Raw genomic sequence first — 9,864 nt, forward strand, 5'->3', positions numbered from 1 at the left:
AGGATATTATTCAAGACTTCAAATAGTGGAAAGAAGCGTAAATGCTCACGTTACAATCTCCCCCACTTAAACATACGTTCATCCTCGAACATGCCAAGAGTTGTTCCTAAGCCTTTAAATCATTATTCCTCCTTACCATGCACATACCTAGTGGTGATTCTACATCACCCTATTCTATATAGGCCTGATCACACAACTTAGCTAAAAATCATTAATTTAATCTTAGCCCAAAAACCTTGGAGCCAAATTTCAAACATCCAAAATTCTTTTCAAGACCTGAATCTCACATCTACACATAGTATAAACCTGAACAAGTTGTACCCAACCATAACCATATGTAACGATTCGGCTGGTTGTTTTGAGAGCTTAAGCCTTAGAATTTGGACCGTCGTCGGAACTGTGTGAAAACGACTCCGGAATAGAATTCCGTTGGTTCTGTTAGCTCTGTTAGGTGATTTTTTATTTAGGAGCATGTCCAGATTATATTTTGGAGGTTCGTAGCTCATTTAGGCTTGAAATGGTGAAAGTTAAATTTTTTGGAGTTTTGGGCCGGTAGTGGAATTTTTGATATCGGGGTCATTTTCCGATTCCAGAAGTTGGAGTAGGTACGTAATGTTGATTATGACTTGTACGCAAAATTTGAGGTCAATCGGACGTGATTTGATAGGTTCCGGCATCGGTTGTAGAATTGTAAAATTTCAAGTTCTTTAAGTTTGAATTGGAGGGTGATTCGTGATTTTAGCATTGTTTTATGTGATTTGAGAGCTTGACTAGATTCGTATAGTGTTTTAGGATTGGTTGGTATGTTTGGTCAAGGTTCCGAGGGCCTCGGGTGTGTTTCAGATGCTCAATTAGTCATCTTTGGACTTAGAGAGTGGCAGATTTCTGGTGTTTTATTGCAAAAAAATCGTTCACCGTGTTTGCGAGAGGTGCCTCGCGATCGCGTAGAGCATCTGGGAAAGGCAGTGAACTTGTTCTTCGTGTTCGCAATGTTGTTCCCGTGTTCGTGAAGGTGTGGGACCTTAAGCCTATGCGTTCGCGATATGGTCCTCGCGTTCGCGTAGAGGAACAAGGCAGAGGAAGCTTCGGGCATTAAGCCTACGCGTTCGCGTAGAGGTTCCCACGTTCGCGAAGGGTCCGTCTGTGGAAGGTACGTGTTCGCGAGATTCCCCTCGCGTTCGCGAAGGAGGAATTTTGTGCCAGTGGAGATTGTTCATCGCGTTCGCGATCATGATGTCGCGTTCGCAAAGAAGAACGCACCTGGGAAGAATTTAAGGTTCAAAAACAAGGGTTGAGTTCATAACATAAAAAATTGATTGAGAGCTCGGTAGAAGGCAAAATTTGGAGAGATTTTCGGAGGAAGTTTTTGGGTAATGATTCCTAACTCCTTTATGGTTATATTTCAATAATCTATGGTTGATTTCATCGTTTAATTTCGGATTTGGGGTGAGAAATTGAGAAAGATTCTTAGGCCAAATTTTGGAGTTTTGATTGAGATTTTGGTATCGGATTTGAGCAATTTTGGCACGAGTATACTCGTGAGTGAATGGGTGTTCGTATTTTGCGACTTTTACTCGATTTCGAGATGTGGGCCCGGGGTGACTTTTTGAGCATTTTTCCTAATTTCACGCTTTAGCTATGAATTAATTAGCTAAATTAGTTACTCGTAGTTATATTTACATTATGCAATTTATTTGAATAGATTCGGGCCATTTGGAGTCTGATACTCATGGCAAAAACGTGTTATCGAGGTGATTTGAGCGGTTCGAGGTAATTGGCTTCCCTAACTTTGTGTTGGGGACTTTCTCCTTAGGATATCTTGATATTATTTGGTGTGTGGGCGCTGTGTACGTGAGGTGATGAGTATTTACACGGGCTATTATTGCAAAAATCCTATTTAATCTTTTAAATCATAAATTGCTTCTCTTGTTAACTTGTACTAATATATTTAATTGTGTAGTTTAGACTAGAAAAACATGTTTACATGTTTTAACTGCCTAATTGACATTTTGTGCGTCATGTTTAGCTAAGTCCTTATTTGCCTTATCTGTGTCCAGTATAAACTGTATAACTTGATGTCATACCTGTCATTTCATCTTGCGTTGCATATTTACTTTGCGACTACGGTCGTATTCCGGGAGATCCCCCTGTACTGCATATTTACTTTAGGACTATGGACGTATTCTGGGAGATCCCCCAGCACTGCATATTTACTTTGGGACTACGGACGAATTCCGAGAGATCCCCCTGTACTACATATTTATTTTGGGACTACAGACGTATTCCGGGAGATCCACATGTACTGCATATTTACTTTGGGACTACGAACGTATTTCGGGAGATCCCCCTATACTGCATATTTACTTTGGGACTACAGACGTATTTCGGGAGATCACCCTATACTGCATATTTACTTTGGGACTACGGACATATTTCAGGAGATCCCCATGTACTGCATATTCATTTGAAACTATGGGACGGTATCCCGAGAGATTTCCCACTGTGTTTACCTTGTTTTGAGCTGAGGGCTCCCTTAACTGTTAAATTTTCGAAAATTTCTTTAACCGTGTCACCATAAATTTTACTTATATCTTTTTACTGTTTAATTTATTATATTTACTCCGGTAGGGCATTGACCTGACCTCGTCACTACTCGACCGAGGTTAGGCTTGGCGCTTTGGGGTACCATTGTGGTGTACTCATGCCCTTCCCTGCACATGTTTTCGTGTGTAGATCCAGATGCGAGCTATCAGCCTCGGGGTTAGTACGTGCTACAGATTTTAGGAGACTTCGAGGTACTACTGCTTGCGTCCGCAGATCATCGGAGTCCCCTTCTACTCCCTCGCCTAGAGACTTTCTTTATTATCTTCAGACTTTTGTATAGAGCTACATAGATTATAGCAGCTTGTGACTTAGTGATATTCCGAGTCTTGGGAAATTATTTTGTATATGCCCAGTGGTACTACTCTTGGCTATTTATAATATGTTGTTTATCTTTAAAATATTGTGTTTCTTTATAGTTTTCGCAATATTAGGTTTACTTAGTCGTAAAGTCTAGCTGCCATCACGACACCTTACGGAGGGATAATTTGGGTCGTGACAAGTTGGTATCAGAGCAATAGGTTCATAGGAGTAGCGAGTCACAAGCTGGTTTATTAGAGTCTCGCGGATCGGTGCGAAGACGTCCGTACTTATCTTTGAGAGGCTATGTAACTGTTAAGAACAATCACATTTCTTTGATTTCCTTGTCGTGCGAGTTATTGACACAAAAAATTCTAAGATTCTATTCTATTCTTTCTCACAGATGGTGAGGACCCGCAATGGGAGGACCGACGATCAGGCACCCGAGCTCCCTGCCAAAGATGCCAGAGGCCGGGGTCGGGGTAGAGGATGACCACGCGGTGCAGCCCGACCACCTACGAGAGCTGCGTCAGAGGAGCCCCCAGAAGCTCTAGCTGGAGGGCCAGCACGGGAGATCCCTATTGATACTCCAGAACTCCAGGAGACTTTAGCTCAGTTCTTGAGCATGTTCAGCACTCTGGCTCATGCTGGACTATTTCCGATAGCTCCCGTTACATCTTAGGCTAGGGGAGGGGCACAGACTCCAGTAGCCCGCACCACTGAGCAGAGGGTCCAGGTTGATCAGGCCGAGAGTATATTCCTATGCCCCAGTGGCTCCAGTTCAGCATGAGATTAGGGTAGATGCTTCTGAGGCATAGGAGCTCAGACTTGAGAGGTACAAGAAATACCACCCACCTACTTTCAGCGGACTAACTTTCGATGATACTCTGGGTTTTCTTGAGGAGTGTCATCGTATTCTCCGCACTATGGGCATTGTGGAGACGAGTGGGGTTTTTTCACCGCTCTCCAGCTGAGGGGAGAAGCATATCAGTGGTGGCATGCCTATGAGCTGAGTAGTCCGGACGAAGCAGCCTCACTCACTTGGACTCACTTTCCAGAGATGTTCTTGTGTGAGTATGTTCCTCAGAGCCTCAAGGATGCTTGGCGCGCAGAGTTTGAGCACTTGCATCATGGTTCTATGACTGTGTCGGAGTATGTAGTCCGTTTCAGTGGGTTAGCTCACCATGCACCAGCTCTAGTTGCTACAGTCAGAGAGATGGTTCATCGCTTCATTGAGGGACTCCACCCCAATATTCGGACCAGTATGGCCAGGGAGTTGGAGATAGACATCACTTATCAGCAAGCAGTGAGCATTGCCATGAGGGTGGAGGGAATGTTTGCCCAGGACAGAGATGAGAGAGAGGCCAATAGGTCTCGAGAGACTGGTCATTATTCAGGAGCTCGTGCACCAGCAGCACGCTATGGTAGGGGTTTTGTGAGTCGCCCTATTCATTCAGCTCTTCCAGCAGCCAACGGTGTTCCAGCTCCTCCTAGACCTAAGGAGCCATATTATGCACAACCAGTATCCAGTATGCTTCTTACTCGATGTGCTATTGCCGGCCAGTCCAGCAGGCCAGGTCCGAGTCAGTCTCATCCGCCAGGTACTTCGAGAGGTTGTTTTGAGTATGGTGACACTCGTCACCTCGTTAGAGATTGCCCCCAGAGCCAGGAGGGGTGCACCTCCACTAACTTATCAGCCTCCACGTGCTCCACTGGGTCCTCTGACCATTCTTCCAGCACCAGCTGCCACCCCACCTCCTTAGCCAGCTCGAGGTGGAGGTCGAGGTCGCCCTAGAAACGGAGGCCAAGCCAGGTACTATGCCCTTCCATCCCGTTCATAGGTCGTTGCTTCAGATTCAGTCAACACAAGTATCGTCCCTGTCTGTTATTGGGATGCATCAGTATTATTTGACCCAAGCTCTACGTATTCATATGTGTCTTCTTAGTTTGCTCCACATTTGGGGATATCTCGGGATTCTTTGAGTTCCCATGTTTATGTATCTACTCCTGTGGGAGATACTCTAGTTATGGATCGTGTATATCGGTCGTGTTTGATTGCTCTTAGTGGTTTTGAGACCATAGTGGATTTGTTATTACTTAGTATAGTTGATTTTGATATTATCTTGGGCATTGACTGGTTGTCACCTCATTATGCTATTCTTGATTGTCACGCTAAGACCGTGACGCTGGCTATGCCGGGTTTGCCGAGATTAGAGTGGAGAGGTACCTTAGAGTATACTCCCCGCAGGGTCATTTCATTTTTTAAGGCTCAGCGAATGGTTGAGAAGGGATGTGATGCGTATTTGGCCTATGTGAGAGACGTCAGTATTGATACCCCTACAGTCGAGTCAGTTCCAGTAGTGGGGGACTTCCCAGATGTGTTTCCAGCTGATCTTCCGGGCATGCTGCCCGACAGAGATATTTACTTTGCATTGATTTGTTGCCGGGCACTCAGCCTATCTCTATTCCTCCATATTGTATGGCTCCTCCTGAATTAAAGGAGTTGAATGAGTAGTTGCAGGATTTGCTTGATAAGGGCTTCATTCGGCCTAGTGTGTCACCTTGGGTTCTCCGGTCTTATTTGTGAAGAAGAAGGATGGTTCTATGCGTATGTGTATTGATTTTCGGCAGCTGAACAAGGTTACAGTGAAGAACATGTATCCTTTGCCTCACATTGATGATTTATTTGATCAGTTAAAGGGTGCTAGGGTGTTTTCCAAGATTGACTTACGTTCTGGCTATCATCAATTGAAGATTCGTGAGCCGGATATCCAGAAGACTGCTTTCAGAACCATATATGGTCACTATGAGTTTCTTGTCATGTCATTTGGGCTGACCAAGGCCTCAGCAACCTTTATGTATTTGATGCATAGTGTATTCCAGTCTTATCTTGATTCCTTCGTCATTGTGTTTATTGACGACATCCTGGTATATTCCCGGTCTCAGGAAGATCACGAGCAGCAGCTGAGGACCGTGCTTCAGACTTTGAGGAAGAAGAGGTTGTATACAAAATTTTCTAAGTGTGAATTTCGGCTTGATTCAGTGGCATTCTTGGGCCACATAGTGTCTTGTGATGGGATTAAGGTAGATCCGGATAAGGTGGAGGCAGTGTAGAGTTGGCCTACACCGTCATCAGCTACGGAAATCCGCAGTTTCCTTGGTTTGGTGCGGTATTACTGTCGCTTTGTGGAGGGATTTTCATCCATTGCAGCACCTATGACCAGGCTGACCCAGAAGGGTGCTCCGTTCAGGTGGACCGAGAAGTGTGAGAAAAGCTTTCAGAAGCTCAAGACAGCTTTGACTACAGCCCCAGTATTAGTAGTATTGCCTACATGTTCAGGGTCCTACACTATCTATTGTGATGCCTCGAGGATTGCCTTGGAGCGGTATTGATGCAGGACGGTAGGATGATTGCCTACGCGTCTAGACAGTTGAAGGTGCATGAGAAGAATTATCCAGTTTATGATCTCGAGTTAGCAGTTATTGTTCACGCCCTGAAGATCTGGTGCCATTATTTGTACGGTGTTCCCTGTGAGATTTACACTAACAACCGGAGGTTGCAGTATTTGTCCAGGCAGAAGGACCTTAATTTTTGTCAGCGGAGGTGGTTGGATCTACTTAAAGACTATGATATCACTATATTATACCACCTGGGGAAGGCCAACGTAGTGGCCGACGCCTTGAGTCGCCAGGCAGAGAGTTTGGGGAGTTTGGCATATCTTCCGGCAGCTGAAAGGCCCTTAGCCTTGGATGTTCAAGCCTTAGCCAACCGATTTGTGAGATTGGATATTTCAGAGCCTAGTCAGGTATTATCTTGTGTGGTTGCTTGGTCTTCTCTTTATGACCGTATCAGGGAGCGCCAGTATGATGATCCTCATCTTTTAGTTCTTTAGGACAGGGTTCGGCGAGGTGATGCTAGAGATGTGACTATTGGTGATGACGGTGTGATGAGGATGCAGGGACGGATCTATGTGCCCAATGTAGATGGGCTTCGGGAGTTTATTCTCGAGGAGGCCCACAGCTCGCGATACTCTATTCATCCCGGTGCCGCGAAGATGTATCAGGATTTGAGACAGCATTATTGGTGGAGGAGGATGAAGAAGAATATAGTTGGGTTTGTGGCCAAGTGTCTGAGTTGTCAGCATGTCAAATATGAGCACCAGAGGCTGGGTGGATTACTTCATAGGTTAGAGATCCCAGAGTGGAAGTGGGAGTGGATCACCATGTACTTTGTAGTTGGACTTCCACGGACTTTAAGAAGGTTCAATGCTATTTGGGTGATCATGGATCAGCTGATCAAGTCAGCTTATTTTATTCCAGTGTTAACCACTTATTCTTCTGAGAGGTTGGCTGAGATTTATATCAGAGAGATTGTCCGCCTTCATGGTATTCCAGTATCCATCATTTCAGACAGAGGTACACAGTTCACATCACGGTTTTGAAGAGCCGTACAGCAGGAGTTGGGTACTAGGGTGGAGTTGAGCACAACCTTTCACCCTCAGAGGGACGGGTAATCCGAGCGCACAATTCAGAGTCTTGAGGATATGCTCTGTGCCTGTGTGATGGAGTTTGGAGGGTCATGGGACCGATACTTGCCACTTGCAGAGTTCGCTTACAACAATAGTTACCAGTCCAGCACTCAGATGGCACCATATGAGGCCTTGTACGGTAGGCGGTGTCGGTCCCCAGTGGGATGGTTTAAGCCGGGCGAGGCCCGATTATTGGGTACAGATTTGGTCCAGGATACCCTGGATAAGGTGAAGGTGATTCAAAAGAGACTTCGCACAGCCCAGTCCAGGAAGAAGAGTTATGCAGACCGTAAGGTTCGTGAATTGGCATTTATGGTTGGTGAGCGGGTCTTGCTTCGGGTATCGCCTATGAAGGGTGTCATGAGGTTCGGGAAGAGGGGAAAGTTGAGCCTAAGGTTCATTGGTCCTTTTGAGATATTGCGGCGTGTTGGGGAGGTTGCTTATGAGCTTGCCTTGCCTCCTAGCCTAGCAGAAGTTCACCCGGTATTCCACGTGTCTATGGTCCGGAAGTATCACGGTGATCCGACTCATGTATTGGATTTCAGCTCAGTCCAGTTGGACAAAGATCTATCTTATGTTGAGGAGCCAGTAGCCATTTTGGACAGGTAGGTCAGAAAGCTCAGGTCAAAGAATATTGCTTCAGTAAAGGTCCAGTGGAGGGGTCAGCCGGTCGAGGAGATGACTTGGGAGACCGAGAAGGATATGCGTAGCCAGTACCCTCATATTTTAACAGTTTTAGGTAATTATACTCGTTCGAGGATGAACGATTATTTTAAGAGGGGGAGGATGTAACGACCCGGTCGGTCATTTTGAGAGTAATAGCCCCGCTCCCCTATTAACTACTTTCCTTAAATCTTTTTCTGCTATTGTGACTTGCCGGGATAATTGGTTTTGAGTTTCGGAGTGTTTTGGGAACTTAGTCCCTAAATAAGAGCTTAAACCTAAGGATTTGGACAGTAGTCGAAACTGTGTGAAGACGACTCCGAAATGGAATTTTGTCGGTTCCGTTAGCTCGTTAGGTATTTTTGGGTTTGGGAGCGTGTCCGGATTGTGATTAGGAGGTTCGTAGCTCATTTAGGCTTGAAATGGCGAAAGCCGATTTTTTTGGAGTTTTGGACCAGTAGTGGAATTTTTGATATCGGGGTCGTTTTCCGATTCCAGAAGTCAGAGTAGGTACATAATGTTGATTATGACTTGTGCGAAAAATTTGAGGTCAATCGGACGTGATTTGATAGATTCCGGCATCGGTTGTAGAATTATGAAGTTTCAAGTTCTTTAAGTTTGAATTGGATGGTGATTCGTGATTTAACGTTGTTTCATATGATTTGAGAGCTCGACTAAGTTCGTATGGTGTTTTAGGATTGGTTGGTATGTTTGGTCAAGGTCCCGGGGGCCTCGGGTGTGTTTCGGATGCTCAACGAGACATCTTTGGACTTAGAGAAGTGGCAGATTTCTGGTGTTTTATTGCAGAAAAATCCTTCATCAAGTTCGCGAGAGGTGCCTCGCGATCGCGTAGATCATCTGTGAAAGGCAGTGAAGTTGTTCTTCGCGTTCGCTATGTTGTTCCCACGTTCGCGAAGGTGTGGGACCTTAAGCCTAAGTGTTCGCGATATGGTCCTCTTGTTCGCGTAGAGGAACGAGGTAGAGGAAGCTTCGGGCATTAAGCCTACGCGTTCGCGGAGAGGTTCCCGCATTTGCGAACGGTCCGTCTGTGGAAGGTACGCGTTCGCGAGAGTTCCCTCGTGTTCGTATTTAGCGACTTTTACCCGATTTCGAGATGTGGGCCTTAGGTGACTTTTTGGACGTTTTTCCTAATTTCACGCTTTAGCTTCGAATTAATTAGCTAAATTAGTTACTCGTAGTTTTATTTACATTATGCAATTTATTTGAATAGATTTGGGCCAATTAGAGTCGGATACTCGTGGCAAGAACGTGTTATCGAGGTGATTTGAGTGGTTCAAGGTAAGTGGCTTGCCTAACCTTGTGTTGGGGACTTCCCCCTTAGGATATCTTGATATTATTTGGTGTGTGGGCGCCGTGTACGTGAGGTGACAAGTACGTACATGGGCTATTATTGTAAAAATCCTATTTAACCTTTTTAAATCATAAATTGCTTCTCTTATTAAGTTGTACTAATATGTTTAATTATGTAGTTTAGACTAGAAAAGCATGTTTACGTGTTTTAACTGCCTAATTGATATTCTGTGCGTCATGTTTAGCTAAGTCCTTATTTGCCTTATCTGTGTCCAGTATAAACTGTATAACTCGATGTCATACCTGTCATTTCATCTTGCATTGCATATTTACTTTGGGACTATGGACGTATTCCGGGAGATCACCCTGTACTGCATATTTACTTTGGGGCTACGGACGTATTCCGGGAGATCTCCCACCACTGCATATTTACTTTGGGACTACGGACGTATTCTGGGAG

The sequence above is a fragment of the Nicotiana tomentosiformis genome, chromosome 2 (assembly GCF_000390325.3).
Source record: "Nicotiana tomentosiformis chromosome 2, ASM39032v3, whole genome shotgun sequence".
Lineage (NCBI taxonomy): Eukaryota > Viridiplantae > Streptophyta > Magnoliopsida > Solanales > Solanaceae > Nicotiana > Nicotiana tomentosiformis.